The sequence below is a fragment of the Chinchilla lanigera genome, unplaced genomic scaffold (genome assembly GCF_000276665.1).
Source record: "Chinchilla lanigera isolate Chin_1 unplaced genomic scaffold, ChiLan1.0 scaffold00069, whole genome shotgun sequence".
Taxonomy (NCBI): Eukaryota; Metazoa; Chordata; class Mammalia; order Rodentia; family Chinchillidae; genus Chinchilla; species Chinchilla lanigera.
The window spans coordinates 12,346,230-12,363,206 of NW_004955470.1; the positions used below are offsets into that span (position 1 = coordinate 12,346,230).

Consider the following 16,977-nt stretch of genomic DNA (forward strand, 5'->3'; position numbering starts at 1 on the left):
ACTGGGAAGCCAGAGGCTCTTGGGCTGGCAGGTGAGGGAGGGAGTGAGCAGGCAGGTGAGCAAGCAATGACAGGAGAGCAGCACCCATGCCTGGCTTTCCTGCTGTGGCCACCCTGGGTGACCTGAGATGCCTGTGAGACTCTGCAGTCCGCCAATTATTGGGCAACAATGGAGCCCATCTCTAGCAGGCACTGACCACCTCCCCATCCAAGTGTCAGTGTCAAATGGCAAGGCTGAAGGGAAACAATCCTCCCCACAGGCAGATGAGCTGGAGCCAGCAGGGGAGCCCACCCACAGCCCTGAGGCAACAGGGCAGGAGCTGCAGCCAGAGGTGGGAGTGGTGATGGGGAGCCCTGGACACCTAAATATAGGATTCAGGTTTCTCTTCTACACTTAAGACTGACAATGGCCCAGCCTATACAAGTGCTACTTTCAAACATGTTGTAAAACTTTTCACATTTCTGTTACCATGGGAATTGCTTACATCCCTAAAGGTCAAGGAATTGTTAAATGTGCTCACTGTATGCTCAAAATTCAACTACAAAAACAAAAGAGGGAATTCTTCCCTACAAAATTCACACCTCAGACTTGGCAATATATACTATTAACTTTTTAAATCCTACTAGGGATAGGACTACAGCAGCAGGAGGACAATTCAATCGGGTAAAAGAAAAGAAGCTAGGAAGGGTCCTTTGGAAAGATCTTCATACTGGACAATGCAAGGGACCCAGCCCAGTGCTAATTTGGGGCTGCGAGTATGATTGTGTCTTTCCAGAGACTGCTGAACAGCCTACCTGGGTGCCGGAGTGTGCTGTCCAGCTGTATCATGGACCCAGATCCAGAGAAAGAGTGGATTCCACCTCTCAAGAAGCTGATGCTCAGTTCTATGACAGTGATACCTTGGAGACTGCTCCACAGCCAGTGGACAAGGATGGGGCTAGACTCAACACGGGGCCAATTGAAGAAATTGACCCAGGAGGCCCAGGAGATAGTAACCAAAAATGGGAATCCAAGGTCTCTCCTTTTCTGTTTTTGCAGTTGTAATCAATGGGTGTTCAACTGAAGTGGGAAGAGCTGCATTTGAAGGATTCTGCAGACGATTTTCTTTCTTGTGGTTATGCTTTTCTGCTGAATGTTCAAGACCTAGTTAAAGTGAGACCTGTATTACTTAAAATTAATTTTTTGCTATCTATCATGGTCAGTTAAGTCTCCTCAGGAATTACAATGGAACCATGCACAGCACCTCTTAGTACTTCTGTCAGTGTGAGACATCTGGATGAGTCATGGCCATTGCTTGATCAAGTTGCTTTCTGTGAAAGCTTGGGAGATTTTTCTGTTCTGGTGACTCTCCTTAGGTACACTATACACCACTGATCACTTTCCTGTGTGGTCCCACAATCTCCTTGGTCAGAAGACTGGGGACCTAACGATGTTAGTATGTTGCAGCAGAGGTTCTCTTATGTCTTGGGTCCTCACTGACCTCGGAGGGCTGGGGCCAAAATATTGGCTATCCTCTTAGCCTATATACTTTTCTAATTTATGGTCTCCAATCCTCAGTCATTAAACATCCAGAAGAGAAGATAAATGACCATACAGTATAATGGAGGCAGTAAGCTTAATATTACTATCTTATCTGAACATTAAACACCTTAAACCATAAAGTAGAACTGTTATTGTTTAACAACTGTGGATCTTCTAATATTTGAATCCCTATAGAATGTTAACAGTTACATATTTTATGCAGAAAATTAGAAATCAAAAGCCATACATAATATTGTAGCATGACAATCATGACATTTTGTAACACACTTAAATTTCCATTTGACATAGCATAACCCTTTTAATAAATCATATCTATCTAATACATAAGGAACTTTTACCTAATTTGTTGTCCTTTAATGAGATGTACATTACATAAGTTTTTGTTAAAGGCAGATGTCTGAATCTGAAAGAAAAGTCTATCTCTATAAACAGTCTTGTTCTACACTTCGGAAGACCTACACATCTGATGGCACGAATTTCAATACACTACAAGAACAGTAACAATCAATTGTCATAGCCATATGAAAACTTTTGTACCAGAGCATCTGTCTTGGTTACTTTCCTCTTGTTGCTGGGACAAAATACCTGACATCCAAAATTAAGGAAGGAAAGGTTTATTTTGCTTACAGTTTCTGGAGGTTTCAGCCCATACTTGGTAGGTTACAAGGCAGAGTGGCACATGGCAGAGGGCTACAGCTCATGGTGGCAGAACACAGCCAAAGCAACAAGCACAAAAGGGTCAAGAAATGCCCCAAGGGCACAGAGCACCTGAGGCAAACAGGTGTTCCAGCCCCAAGAACACAGGGCATGAGAGGCGAGCTAGTTGTTAGGCAAAGGGGTTTCACCTGACATCAACTTGCTAAATTTTAAAATAAACACTGGTGGTTGAGAAGTTTCTTTTCCTCCTACCTGGAGAGAGAGCTCCACCTGACCTCAGCTTTCTGTATATTGTTTCTGTCTTTATTTCTCCACCCTCTCACTGTCCTTCCCCCCAGGAACTTTGAGAGCTGTGCTAGACATGGCAGACACCCACAGACCTCTGTCCTTGGACCTGGGGGACTGAACACTCATGGACCTTTGTCCCTAGACCTAGGGGACTGGACACTCATGGACCTCTGTCTCTAGACCTGGGGTATTGGATGCCCACAGACCTGTCCTCCGACCTGGAGAACTAGACACCTGTGGACCTCTGTCCCTGGACCTAGGGGACTGGCTGTCTGTGGGACTCCATCTTCTGACATGGACACAGCCAGGACATGGTATGATATGGCTTCATAGGACAAAGAAGTCCACAAATGTAATCAAAGCAGAGGGGTGCAGAGTGGGACCCTGTCACCAGAGTTTATCCCCGAACATGCCAAAACTGTGCTTTTGTGATCAAGTCCCTGTGAAAATCAGCTGTGGTTTGCATTTGAATTTGAAAACAGAAAAAACCAAAACAACAACTCAAAGCTGGACTTTCTTTGGCTTTGACTGTCTGTCTTCCCCAAAGCTGTAGGTCTGAGATGGAACAGGGCTGATGCCACAGCTCTGAGCTCAGGACTCAGCCTTAAGACTTCACCTTGTCCATCATCAGAGATGGTCCTGGGTGCCATGTGGGACTTGCTGACCAAGAGGGACATAAGCCCTGAAGAGAGCATGGCGGCATCCCCGGCCGGGAGAGCATGCTTTGTAGAAAGTGAGGTGAGTTGGAGCCTGTCCTCACTTCAGTACTCCACAACACGGCTCCTGCTACCTTTCCACTCACGGGTTCCAAGAGCACAATCTTGGATAAAACTAGATGCTGGGTTTCTTTTTGTTTGAGGGATTCACAGTGGATATTTTTCAAAGGAAAGTAAGACCCCAGCAAGGTAAGTGTCTCTTCATGAGACACTGTTATTGAGAGCAGGGACTTCACAGACACAAAACGTGGAAACCCTGGGGATTAGCAAGTCTAAGACCTGTCAAATCCAGCTTGGCAGAGTCACAGCCTGGCCCAGCCTGGTGGAGAGGGAGGCCAGAGCACGGGGAAGATGGGGTGCAGGGAAGACAGGGCACAGGCGCACAGGGAGGGGCCCCACCTGCTCCACGGAGCCTGACTTAACTAGATTCCCACGGCTCCAAGGCACAGTGAGTTTGAGATGGGCCAGGTCGGCCCACTGCTCTCCCAGCCCGGCTCCCATCCCTAACAGTGCATAGATGTTTCTGAGCACAGCCATAGCTTGTGAAACCTGCATGTGGCTGTGTGATGCACATCACAAACACACGCAAAAGAGCCACCAGTAGGTGGTTCTGCAAAACGAGCTATTCTATTCACTGGTGGTGCCAGGTCCCTGTGATTACTGAACCTGTGCAGGGTTTGTGGTGGGGGTTTCTCCTCTGATGCCCTCCTGAGGAGCCGACCTGCCCCTGCAGCCTGGGCTTTGGTGTGCTGAACTGGAGGGGGCCCCCAGGCACCTCAGAGGGGCTGGATGGCATCGTCTTTGGGGCGTGATGTCTCCTGTCCTCCGGGAAGGCCTAAGTTCCATCATTGTGCATAGGAATCATCCTCTGGTTCAGAACTCATTGCTGTGGGTCACCTGGTCTAAAGCTCAGGTCCAAACTCCACACAGTGCTGGTGAAAATGTCCCTTGGAAAAGAAGCTGCCCCTGGACCCGGGACAGCCTGCTGGTCTGCTCTCAGGGCGCACCTGGGCTCCACTTGATTGCATGCAGCTTATTGGCATGAGGCCTGTTGCCTCAGAACCATAGGTTGGCTTGCAGATCTTGGCCTCATAGAAGAGAAAACCTTGAGGATGGTTCTAGACACCACTGCAGTTGGGACCCTGAGCAGGTTTGGTAAACCAGCCCTGCTTCTGAGGCTCCCTCTGTGGGTCTGGCTCTGACGCACCTGGTGCAGTGTGGCCACTCCAGCACCCTCCTTGATCCTAGGCAAAGCAAACAACCTGGTTCACACACAGTTCACAGTGTGGGACCACTGTGGTCTTAGTGCCTGGGAAACTGGATCCAAAGAGGCAGCCCACAGGAGAGGCCCTGTGGGCTGTAGCACCCTTCCCTGGGCCTGGCTCCTGGCTCTGAGGAGCAAGCCTGGCCCAGGGCAGGCTCTTTTTGTTGCTGGGGTGGGGAACAAGACCTGCAGGAGTCCCAAGCGTGTCTTCCTCTTGGCTGCCCTCCCACCCCATCCTTCCTCAGATGTGCCATTGAAGACCACCTGAAGTTACTCGCGCCCCTGTAGTCTCTGCTTTTGATGTGTGTGACCTGTGATGCATACAGGCAAGGGTCCTGCCTGGGCCTTGGCTATGTGGGGAGCCCAGGGCAGACTCAGTCTGACAAGGAAGAGGAAGGTTACACTGCCTGTTCCACAGACCGACCTTGGGAGCCCATCTGTTTTAGAGAAAGAAAGGAAGCCTCATTCAGGGAGCTCTGCTGCAGGGTGGTGGAGAGGCCTCCTGTGCCCCAGATCCCCACTACACATGTGCAGATGTTACCCCTCCAGGCCTTGGACCTGACTATGTCTGACCTCCGACATTCTGTCTTAGGGCTTGGAGAAGCACTTGTCTCCAAAGGGACACAATTCTAAATGTTAACACCCTCTGACCCTCCTGCACAGGAGACCCAGGCGGAGTGCTGCTGCACCACTGGAGCCAGGACCTTCTGTGGGACCTTGGGGGTGGGGTGGACGCTGGGATGGAGGTGGCGCAGGGGGCCGGATGAGAGCGGCGCACACTCAGGGCCCGAGGAAAGACCACAGTGGGTGAGGAGTGATATCTAGGTCTGGGGCTGCCGGCACCCTTCCCTGCTCAGGAGCAGGATGAGAGCCCCATGTGGGAAGCCAAACATCCAAAAGGCAGAAAGCAGCACAGGACAGGGGCCCTGTGGCTTCCAGCGAAGGAGACTGTGTGGCGGGTCCCAGGAGCCTGAGCCTCACACCCTGAGAAGGGCTGCAGAAAGCACCGTGATCTGTGGGCAGCATCAGAAGCAGGCTTGAGGGCAGCATCAGAAGCAGGACGGAGCAAATGCAGATGACAGATCTCTGAGAAGAAGCCACCATTCAGCAAGACAAGCAACCAGGGACAGACCCTACAGGTCACAACAATGCCTGGCCTGGTTCCTGTAGCTCCTGCTATGGGGACAAAGCAGACTGGGTCTAGGACCTGGGGCTGGGGTCATGGAGGGAGGCGGACAGGTACAGGACGGGGCTGTGGTCATGGCAGAAGTGGACAGGATTGAGGTGGACACAGCCCTGCCCTCTGCTCCAGCTCCTGCTTCCCACTTGAGGTTCCATGTGTCATCTCCCCTCCCCGCCTGGACTCCTTGGAAGTTGGAGGTGATGTTTTGAAGGTCACACAGAAGACCAGCTGGGTGACAGGTCAGCTGTGAGGGCTTAAAATACGGCACAAATCCTTAGACACTATCTCTCCAGAGTGAATGGACAGAGGTATCCCCCATGGCAAAATGAGCAGGAGAGCTGTGTGCAGCTGGAAAGACAGGTCAGAAAGATGTGTAGCTTCCTGCTGGCTCATCGTGGGGATGTTGGAGCAGCCGTGGAGAGGCTCCGATGCCTTCTGGATGTGGTCTGCACACTGCCCGGCCTGAGCCAGAACCTCAGTCTTGCCACTCCCTGGTCCTGACCTTCGCCCGGGAGAATCACACCTGACCTGTCCTAGCTGCTGCTTTTGGGTCATCACTGCACAGCCACTCACGGCTCAGGTACCTTCCTGTCCTCCCTTCCAGCCATGCCCTGGGCACAGAAACCGAAGAACTGCAACAGACTCGCTGGCCCCAGTTCCTGAGGCTGAGGATCTGAACCAGATGATGACAGTGAAAGCAAAACACCGGGCAGGTGCAGGCACAGCGTGGTGGCCCAGGCCCAGCCCATGCGGTCACGCTGCGGTCCCCACTCCTCTCCCGGGCCCGCAGGCGTCCACCCAGCCCTGCTGGCGGGCTGCTGTGCCAACATTCCACCCCTGCCCTGTCCAGCCCTGCCGGCTGCGGGCTCAAGGGGCAGGGCTGGGTCAGGCTGCTGCAGGCCGAGGCAGCCCGCACGCACCCTGGGTCAGGGCAGAACGCCCGTCTAGGGCGGGGTGGGGCAGTGCAGCGTCTAAACCCCCCCCCCACCTGTCTGTGCGGCTGTGACTGTGCTGGAGTGAGAACTGGCCTGGCCAATTTCAACAACAATCGAACAAACCCCCCTTGGCTGATTTGTCACCAGATGCTGAGGCTGGGAGAGGAAGGGTGTGTCTCCCTCAGCGCGGCTGTCCTTCCCTGCTCCACCGTCACCATCACCTCACCGTCACCACCGAGACAGCTGGGTTCTGCCCTACGCCTTCTTGAACTTCTGGGGCTTCAGAGCTTTCTGGGCAGGGCACACCCAGAACGAGTCCAGTGCTAAGAATTTCCTTTACAGCTCACCAGGTGCTGGTGTGGGAACAGGAGTCGGAGGTGAACAGGTTCTGCAGGGCAGTGGGGAGTCCTGAGGGGGCAGGACGCAGCCTTCAGGGCCTGGGTCCGGGAGGCCCGGGTCTCCACAGCCTCTGTGCCTGGGAGGGCCTGTGGTCTCTTGGGCTGGAACTGGCTGTGCTGGAACAGTCCCAGCAGGCCTGGCTCTGGAACTCTCCACACCTCTTCCAAGCCTGCAAGCCTGGGTCTAGAACTCCCATGTGAGCTTCCTATCCTGCTAGCTGGGCTCTAGAACTCTTATACCTTCTTCTTAACCTACAATTACGGCTCTAGATCTCCTCATGCCCTCTTCCTGGTGCTTTCCAGGAGCTGGGAAACAGAGGAGAAATGCACTTTCTAGAAGAGCAGGACCAATAAAATACGGCAAGGGTCCACACCACGCAGAGGGACCACTGTTTGTCTGGAGCTCCACGCCAACCACAAACCCTGGCAGCTGGCTGGTGGAATCGTAAGCTGGGCCTCCGTCTCACGGTAAGAACACGTCAGACTTCTCCAGGGCCACTGACGTCCAGCGCCTCCCTGCCCCTCTGGCCTTGGTTTTACGTGAATGACTTACCTTTTTGTGAGTCAGCATTAGCTCCAACCGGGCATTTTTAGCACAAAGTCCTCAACTAGGTTGGCAGCTGTGAGTGTTGCCCTGTTCAACCTTCCACCTGTGGGAGAATGAGACCCTCCCATGCACCCACTCTCCATGGGAATAAGAGAGGCAGAAGGCCCTGCACATTATAGATTCCACACTGGCCACCTGGTAACCCGCCTTACAAATGGTATTTTTATCCTGACACCATGAAAAGGAGATATTGTTCCCTTGGTACAGATGTGGACATTGAGGCCCCAGGGAGAGGGACCTGGCCCCGCTTGGAAGTGCAATGTCAAAGCCTGACTCTTCCCACTGCCCAAGCTGCCTCCCCTAATGTGCCTGGTGCCCATGGCTCTGGCCTCCTGCAGCGGGGATATCAGGGCCCGGAGGCAGCAGCTCATTGCCCACACCTTCTGGGCAGCATCTTGTGGCCCCTCAGCAAGTCGCATCTCTACCCCAGGCCCTGAAGTGTTTCTCCTGAGGCAGCCCCAGCTGCCTCCAGGGCATGGGCATGGAGCCTGCCTGCAGGGTGCGGCGGGCGTCAGGTACAGGAGTGCAGAGCAAACCCCAGGCCGCCGGCTCTCCAGGCACCTCCTATTGGCTGTACATGACTAGAAGCCAGGGGCCCAGAGAGCCAGTCCTGCGGGGCAGCCTGGCACAGGGACAGTAGGTTAGGGGCACACAGTGACAGGCTGGCATTTGGGGCCAAGAGCGTGTCTCCTACATGTCCCCTTACACCTCAGCTGATGTGTGGGCAGAAGGCAGGGCTGTGGGCATCTGCCTCACCCACTCCAGCACCAGAACCTGGCCACAGCTCTGGGGTGGCAGAGGGCACCAGCGGCATGGGGTTGGGACCAGGAGCTTGGGAGCTTAGGAAAGCACTACAGAGCCCAGTGAGGTCAGGGGAGAGCAGGGTTGGTGGGTCCAGCAAGGGCCGCAGGCCACCAGATGCACATGGGGGTGAGGGGCTGACCCTCCACAGAGTCTCTAGCCACATCACCGTGAACCCAGAGAGCCAACTGTTTTGTGCTGCAGGATGGTATCTGTCTGTGGATGTGGGGAACAGCTGGGCAAAGAGGAAACAGCTGGAGAGGAGATTTCTCCTCCCAGCTTTCAATGCAGGGCAGCTCCAGAACTGTAGAATGGCAGGACAGGCTGGAGCTCCCATGTCCTCCACACCCAGATCCTGCTATGACTGCGGTGGGCTGACAACTGGCGGTCAACTTGCAGCACCCAGCTGAACTGAACCAGCATGGCGCTGGGTGTGGGGGGCCCACCTGTGGACTGCTGCCAACAAAATGAAAAGAACTGGAGAAGAGCTGTTAGGGAGCTGCTGGTTCTCCTGGGGAGCCTGTCGTGCTGGCTTTCCCGATGTGGACTTGGCTGTTCTCATCAGCAGAGGAGCTTGGGACCTCGTTGTTGCTGAGAATGAGTACGGTTCACTTTGGGGGAGCTCTGATCCTTATTTAGAGGATCACTTCCTGGCTGGAAGGGAAGATGGTGCACTGCTCAGTCTCCTGGAGAAGCTTGCCACACTGGCTTTCCTGATATAGACTCAGCTCTTCTCATAATCAGAGGAGCTTGAGACCTCACAGTCGCTGAGGATGGCTGTGGTACTCTTCAGGTGAGCTCTGATTCTTACTTTGAGCGTCGCTTTCTGGCTCCAGTGCAGATCCCTCAGCCTAATGGCACAGATCCTTCATCCTGCTGGCACAGACTTTCTAGCTTCCACCATTGACCTTTGGGCCTTCCCAGTGCAAATCCATGAAACAGACTTGTGTGAGGCATTGTCATGGGCTCTAGGTCTTCAGCTGGACTCATGTAGGACATTACCATGGGATCCAGGCCCTCAGCTGGATTCTTTGGTTTATAGTGTGTGGACAGATCCCCTGCACTCTCTTTGTATATGACCCTGGGTGACTATTATAAAATAATCTTATAATCAAGTGTCCTGTATTGCATTGTCTCCCTTGTAAGCCCTGACTACAACAGTGACCTTCCTCAGTGTGATGAGACTGTCACGCCTCATATACCTCACACCCACGTCCTTCCTCAGTGTGGTGAACATGTCACACCCCACACACCTTGCACCCAGGTCCTCTTGCTAAGACCTTCCTCAGAGGTATGAGTGTCTCTCTGAGGCACCAACACTGAGACATGACTGATACATCTGTGGACAGTTTCTGACTCTCCTTGCTTCAGTAGCTTTGACCATTGGGAGAAGCGCTGCTCTGGTGCTCGGCAGAATCTCCTCAAGGATGGGTGGTTTGCCTCGCATTTCCCCGGGGGTCAGCAGGTTAGGGTTTGTACCCCACACCCCAGAATGGTGAACAGCTCAAGGCTCCACTAGGTCTGCCTCCAGCCCCCTTAGGCCATGGGGAATCCTGCATCTGAGCATCTTTCTCTAGATGGCAAGGCAGGTCCAGGGGTCTTGTCCTCTGCTAGGGCTACGGGAGCTGCAGGGATACCTGTGCACCTTGGGATTAGAGGGACCCAGCAATGCATGTGAGGTTTCAAAGGTGAACCTGTCCAGGCCTGGGACCCTGTCACTTCTCTGTTGTTTCCCACTAGCATCGTCGTATTAGGTGGCCAGGGCTCTCATGGAGCCTAATGAAATACAAAGCTCACGTGGAAAACCCTGAGTCATGAATGAGGCCCAGGCTGTGCCTGCCTCAGAGCAGCCAGGAGGCCTGAGGGAGCCATCATGGCCTGGCTGGCCCAGAGGGACTGAGTGGGCATAGGGGAGAGTTCTGACAGGGGACGTTTCCAGTCCTGAGCCCTGCACGCCCCATGACTCCCACAGCTGCTGACTTCTGAGGAGGCCAGGTCTTTGGTAAAGCTTAGTCTGAGCTCTGCTGTGGTTAGGGTCAGGGTCAAGGTTAGGATTAAGGTTAGGTTTAGGGTTAACGTTGGGTCAGGGTCAGGGTCAGGATCAGGGTTAGGTTAGGGTCAGGGTTTAGTTTATCTTTTTTTTTTTTTTTTTTTCTGGTACGGGGAATTGAACTCATGACCTTGTGCTTGCCAGGCAGGCGCGGTGCCGCTGAGTTAAATCCTAAGCCCCAAGGCTAGGATTAAGGTTAGGTTTATGGTTAATGTTAGGGTTACCCTAAGTTCTGTTGTCTGCACCTTGGCAGGTTTGTCATATTTTTTAAAGGACCCTGAGTTTCAGCGTATTTCTAAGCAGGGCTCCACGGCTTGTGTCCTGGCACTGAAGGTCCTCGTAATGAACACTGGGGCTCTCAGCATGGGAGAAGCGTCTCTGTGTTGGTTTCTCACCACGGTTTTAGAAACCTTTAATTTTAACCTTGGAGTGTTAGGATGAACTGCTTAGAGTCTGAGGCACAGTGAAGTCTGGCCCAGGAGACGGGTTTTGAAGTGATGGGAACAGCAAGCAGACAGCGTCCTCCCCTCCTCTCCCTCCCCTCCCCTCCTGTCTCCCATCTTCTCATGAGTCTGCGCTTCTGTCAGTGAGGATGCTGCCCACCTGTCCACATCGGAAGCCATGGGGGTGGGCCAGGACTTCAGTTCCATAGCCAGATAGATGTCTCCAGGAGTGGCCCGCACCCCAGACCCGCTGTCCTGAGGTTGCCTGATGAGCAGCAGGGAAGTGGGTGGGACCCTCTTTGGGACTTGGAAAGGACATCCACCCACTGAGGCTGTGCCTGGGCCCCTGCTTCTGTGCCACCAACATGCACAGTCCCATGGCCAGGCCTCGGGGACAGGACACTGCACTGCCAGTGTCTGAACTCTGCTTGTTCATAAACACAGGAGGGGCTCGGCAGTCTGCTGTCTTAGTTTTGCAGTCTTCACAAATTAAATATTTGCCTTCAAAAGCAGCCTCTGTGATAAGCATCAGGATAATATTCTCTTGCCAGTGCGGAAGTTGCCAGCGCTGTGGGTGGTCCGGGTGGGGAGCGCGTTCTACGTGGGAACCTCGGGTGGGAGCTGCTGGCAGAGCTCTGGGCACCGCAAGGCCTCCTGTCCTTCGGGTGTCTCAAACCCAGAGTCCCTGGTGCTGGAGCAACCCTACCTTGCCGTCTTCTGTCTACAGAACGGGGAGTGGCTGCAGGAGCAGGACTGGCCCCATCAGGGGCACCCTGTGTGTAGCCCTCCAGGCAAGGTGTCTGGCCAGATCTCTCCAACGTGGGCTGGATTCAGAGGAGTCCTTCTCAGTGGAAGAGCTGCCTAAGAATCTCACAGTGGGAAATCACTTACAAATATATGTGTACAGTGGTTTGTGCTATCCACAAACCCCAGCTGGCCCCGTCATGCCTGCTATCTCGGTCACATTGCTCCGAGAGTGGCTGCCCATGGCCAGCTCCCAGGGTATCTCTGACACACTTTCCTCACAGGGGCGGGAGGTTTTAGCAACGGCCATCTCCTGCCAGGGAGCCCAGAGAACACCCTGCACCCCTGCAGGTGGGGTAAAGGCTACAAGGTCACCTCAAGGGTGTTAGGCAGTTTGGAGATGGAAGCATGTGTCTCAAGTCAAGGTCTCTGAAGTTTTTCTCAGAAACAGTCCCTGTTGTGTGTTCACTGCCCAAAGGGCAGATGTGGGTGGACAGGGACTCTCCACACTGCTAATTCCTCCTGCTGCCTGTCCTGACCTCCAGAACAAGCACCATGTATTCCACACATTGATGGCTGATACTCAAGGTGCAGCCACTGGTGAGGTGAGGTGTGGCCAGGTGTGGGTAAGCTGTGGCACGGCATGGTGTGGGTATCGACTACCTCGGATGACACTGGCTGTAGGCAGGCCTGGCTGAACTTCAGGCCTGTGCACCATTTGCTCCTAGGCTCCTCCTGTGGCCCCTGGTCCCACTGCAGTCTTCCCTCTGTCCTTCTACTCTGGCCATCGACTTGGTGCCAGCACAGGGGCATCTCAAGCTCCCTGCTCAGGGCCCCGCTCTTGCGTCCCTTGGTCCACTCCCTGCCTCTGCTGAGGGGTTTACCCACATCGTGTCCCTCGGGGGCCCTCCTGCCCCCCGCTTGCCCTGCCTGTGTCTCTCTCGGTGTAGTTCAGTGAGTGTCTCGTGTCACGGTGTCTCTCCTCGCTGTGGCATCTAAGGCCCTCGCGCACAGGGACATTGTCTGTGTCTCCGGGGCACTGCTGTGTCATGACGACCCTGCACAGTGCTGGCACGCTGCTGCTGCCCGCAGAAGGCTTGTTAAGGGAGAGATGTGGCGAGCCTGCCCGAAACCCTCGCTCCTTGCTCCCGTGGGTGCCAGCTGGGGAAGGAGCTGGAAATGTGGCACCACGAGGTGTGAAGAAAGTGCTTTCTGTCAAGATTTGATACTGGCACTATCCTCACCGCTGTTACTGTCAGGGGATTGACACCCTATTCTGTGTTGGGCTTAATCTCTCTCTGCTCACCTCTAGCCACTGAATGGGATCTGTCAGGGGTATGGATCCTTCAGGATCTAGAAATACCCGTCCAGGCTCAGCTCTATGTGTCCAGCGCCTTGTGGTTCTGAGTGACAGTAATGTGACCAGGTTGTGGTGGCTTCAACTGCTGGCTTCACCAGGACCCACAGGAGAAGGTGACACCCTGTATGTGAGTAGGGTCAGGCCATGACATGAACTTGCTGGGGCACACTCGGGGCTGTCAATGCAAGCACATCTTTCTGACTTGTTGGGAACAGAAACCAAATACCACAGGTATTTCCAGAGGGTGCAGAGGCAGAAGGGTCTTCAGGAGACACAAGGTGTCTCCTCCACCCTGGTCCAGTGTGTCAGACGCCGGGAGCCTAGTCTTTGAGCAGTAACAGTGCTGCCACAGGGGGAGTTGGAGTTTCTCATGGTGGAATTACCTCAGGGCACTTTCATGCTCAAGCAGCCCCTGTCCTGCATGTGTGACTGGACTGCCGGTGGTGTTTCCATGTTTCACGTTTCCATGGAGTGCCATGGTGTGCTGGGGTGACAGGCAGGAGAGCCCTCAGGCTATAGGACCCCTAAACACTGATGAATGCTCCCCCCACTCCGCAGAGTCCCAGGGCTCAGCATTCCCTCAGCTTCGGTTGCAAGCCAAGGGCCAGTCATCCTTGGGTCACGCCCCCAGCTCCCCACTGACAAGCGGGTAGCTGGAACTCTTAGGCCCTGAAAGCCATTCCAAACAATCTTTTCAGTTCCTTAACTGTGTAGATGGAATGGTCTGATTTTGCCTACACTTGACAGCTTTCTCATTATGTAAAAGCTGCTAACACTTTCCCCTATCACCAACCTTTATCAGAGACTTACAAACAAAACTTAGTTGTTTCCTCTTAAGACCTTGCCTCTGATGAGGACAGGAGGTGAGTATGTGCACAGCCTCCAGGGCTGACATTACTGGGGGAAACTGAGGCATGCTGAGGGGATCACTTGGGGAGGTGCTCGAGGCTGAAGACCCAGGCTCTGGTCCCGGCTCCCAGCTACAAGTTACTAGTGCGTTCCTAACCCTCTGAGCTCAGTTTTTCCTCTGGGAAAACAGGAGATGGGTACAACAGTGCTCTGTGGTGAGTGTGCTGCTGAAATGTATGACAGAGGCTAGGTGAGCAGACAGCAGCTTCCTGTCCTTGCTTTGTGCCTAAGGAAAGCAGTAATCTCAGAGAGCAAATGCAAGTCCCGCTGCTGTAGGTGAATTTAGGGGCTCGCATTGCAGGACACGGGGAGGGGGGCAGGGCTGGCTGGGCTTTTGTTTCCTAATTGATCTAATGTGCTAAGTGAGCTTAATGTGGCTAATGAGTGATGCCTGGGTGGGAGGAATCAGCCAGGCAGAGCTCAAACAGCATCAAAGGCACACTGAGGCAGGTGTCGTCTGGGATAATTGCGGGGCGGTGGGGGCGCTGCCAGAGTGCGGGAGGCCGAGCCTCCCAGGGCCGTCCGCCAGGGTGCCACCCTCACAGCTCCGGGGTCTGCATTTCAGGTTTGCTGAGCCTTTGAAGTAGAGCTCCTGGGTCTTTCCTTGAGAATGGATTCCATTCCTTGGAAACCACTAAGCTCTCTCCCTTAGCCCAGAAAGGGGCATTAGCTGACCTGGTTTGTGCACAGTTCATAGGACACAGGGAGCTTCCCCCAGCAGACGCTCCAGAGTTGAAGGAAGCACTGGCTTTACACCCTGTGGCATGGGGGACAGGCCTGCCCTCACTGGGCGCCTCCCAGTGGCAGGCTCCATGCTGGGCTGGGGGCAGGAGACACTTAGGAAAGAAGAGGGCCCCTGACGCCGCTGCATTCCAGACACAGGTGCTCCTGCACCTACAACAGAGCTGTCCCAGTAACCCACAGCAAGCTGCAAATGTCCTAGCAGGCCACAGGGCATTCGCCAGAGAGTTACAGGCTCAGCAGCATGTGCACGGGGCCCCCTGGTTGCCCAGTGCTGTGCACCCTGCCCAGCAGCCCAGGGTGGTCAGATCCACATTACCAGCCCAGAAAGCGTCAGGACTCAACACCCGAAGAAAGGTTTCTACTGAATGAAGCTGGCTTCCACCCCACTGAAAGTCACATCACCATGAATCATTTGAGTTAGGGACCAGAGTGCGTCTCTTTGACAACATGAAAATCCTGCTTGCATGGTAGGAAATCAGGCAAAGGCCAATCAGCAAACATGTTGGGACATTTTATCCTGTCTTCCGGCTGCTGTCACCGAGGGGCACTGCCTCCCTGCACATCCCAGCTCTCCTGGGGAGGGGCCACAGATCCTTGCCATCTCCAGAGGCACAGGGTACATGGCAGTCAGCTCCTGACCCTGGCGACAAAGCCCCTTTCCAGTGGCTCTGTTAAATGTGTTTATGAAGGTTGGAAGTGGCTCTGACCTGGGAATCCCAAAGCCTCAGACCAGGCAGGAGGAGCTCTGTCTCAGGCACCTGCATGGCTTTGCGCCCCTTTATACGCTTGCTCTTGGTTGGAAAAGGTCTCCAGGTGCCTCTCAGACCTGCAGAGCAGCCGCTGGAGATCTGGGCAGGAGCTGTCCTCCTCCCCCATCACTGTCCTGGAGACCGTGTCCCCAGCCCTGGCTGGCAGGCTCTGCTGTCCTCTGGCACCAGGTCCCAGCCGGAATCCCAGCTACCCTCCAGATGCTGATCCAGGCAGCACAGCAGGGGAACACCACCCAGCACCACACCGGGGACACGGGGCTGCTCTCCCTGTAGCTGTCCCAGCACGGAAGGGACCCCGCAGTGGAAATGAAGACCTCACCCCACTGCCTCTGCTCCCCACTGTGGGGCCGTGGCATCATCTCGAGCTCTATCTGAGCTCCCTGGCTGAAGCCCCAACCCTTTCTCACATTCCCGGGGACTCAGGCTCAGGCAAACCAGAGACGTGCATTCTTCCAGCATCCCACAAATCCCACAGCCTGCAAAGCACGCACAGAGCTGGGCTCCCTAACCAAGTGTGCAATCCACAGCAAGCTGGGATTTCTGGTGCTTTCCCGAAACAAAGGAGCAGCCTAGGTCTGAGAACGGGTGGTGCACGCAGTCACTAAAGCTTGTCCGAACGCAGCAAAACATGACGTGCATTTGAAAAATGCACCTGGGCTCGTCCGCAGCCAGAGGACAGGACCCAGGCTTACCTGGTCCGCGTGCGAGGGCAGCTTCCTGGCCTGGCAGACGGCTGGCAGCGCCAGTGTGGGCCGGGCAGGGTCTCCACTGCAGAGCTCTCCCTAGCAGGTGCTCCGCGTCCCAGGGCAGCGGGTGCGGGGAACCAGGACAGCACAGCTCTGCCTCAGCCCACGGCCGCTCTGCTTTAAAGCGCGCCGGCAAATCTTCCCCACTGCTCCCTGTCCTGTCTGCAAGTTGCAAGCTCCGCCGATCTCCCGGGGCTTTCCCGCTGTAGACTCAGATGCACCACCTACAGGGCACTCGTGACACTGCAGGAGTGCCTGGCTCTGTCAGCCCGGGGCTGCGCCCACCCCACGCACCTGGCTCTCCCTGCTTCCTGCCCTGAAGGGCCAGGAATGTGAAGAAGCATTGATTTCTCCAGGAGTGTGTGTGGGGGTCGGCTTCCATCAACACAGCCAGCCTTGGGCACAGGAGCACTAAAAGCAAAATTAGCATCAAAATATCATTCGTCAGAAGTGATTCCCAAGGGACCCCCCACAGAAAAGCTACAGGCCCGGGCCCTGGGGGAGATTCTACCTCCTGACTCTAGAACCTGTGTGAGCCGTTCCCGTGCGCCTGCCCACACAATACTGTGGGCTCCCAGTCAACACCCCACTTCCTGTGCTCACATCTCACCCCAACGTCACATACTCCTGTACAGCAGGGAAACAGACCCCCACAGGACTCCAAGGAGGAGGACACACCCTACAGGACTCCAGGGAACTGTACACCCCACAGGACTCCAAGGAAGTGTACACACCCCACAGGACTCCAAGGAGGAGTACACACCCTACAGGACTCCAGGGAATTGTACACCCCACAGGACTCCAGGGAACTGTACACACC

The 16,977-nt window shown here is 54.7% G+C and overlaps 1 protein-coding gene across 1 annotated transcript in view; it reads right to left on the reverse strand.

Moving 5' to 3' along the window:
- Edar (ectodysplasin A receptor) overlaps window positions 1-16,326 on the reverse strand; it is a 51,876-nt gene extending 35,550 nt beyond the window's left edge. Inside the window, exon 1 of the mRNA XM_005400813.2 lies at window positions 16,104-16,326. The gene's annotated coding sequence lies outside the window, so the exon portion shown is untranslated. The remainder of the gene's footprint in view (window positions 1-16,103) is intronic.
- Between the last annotated feature and the right edge of the window lie 651 nt (window positions 16,327-16,977).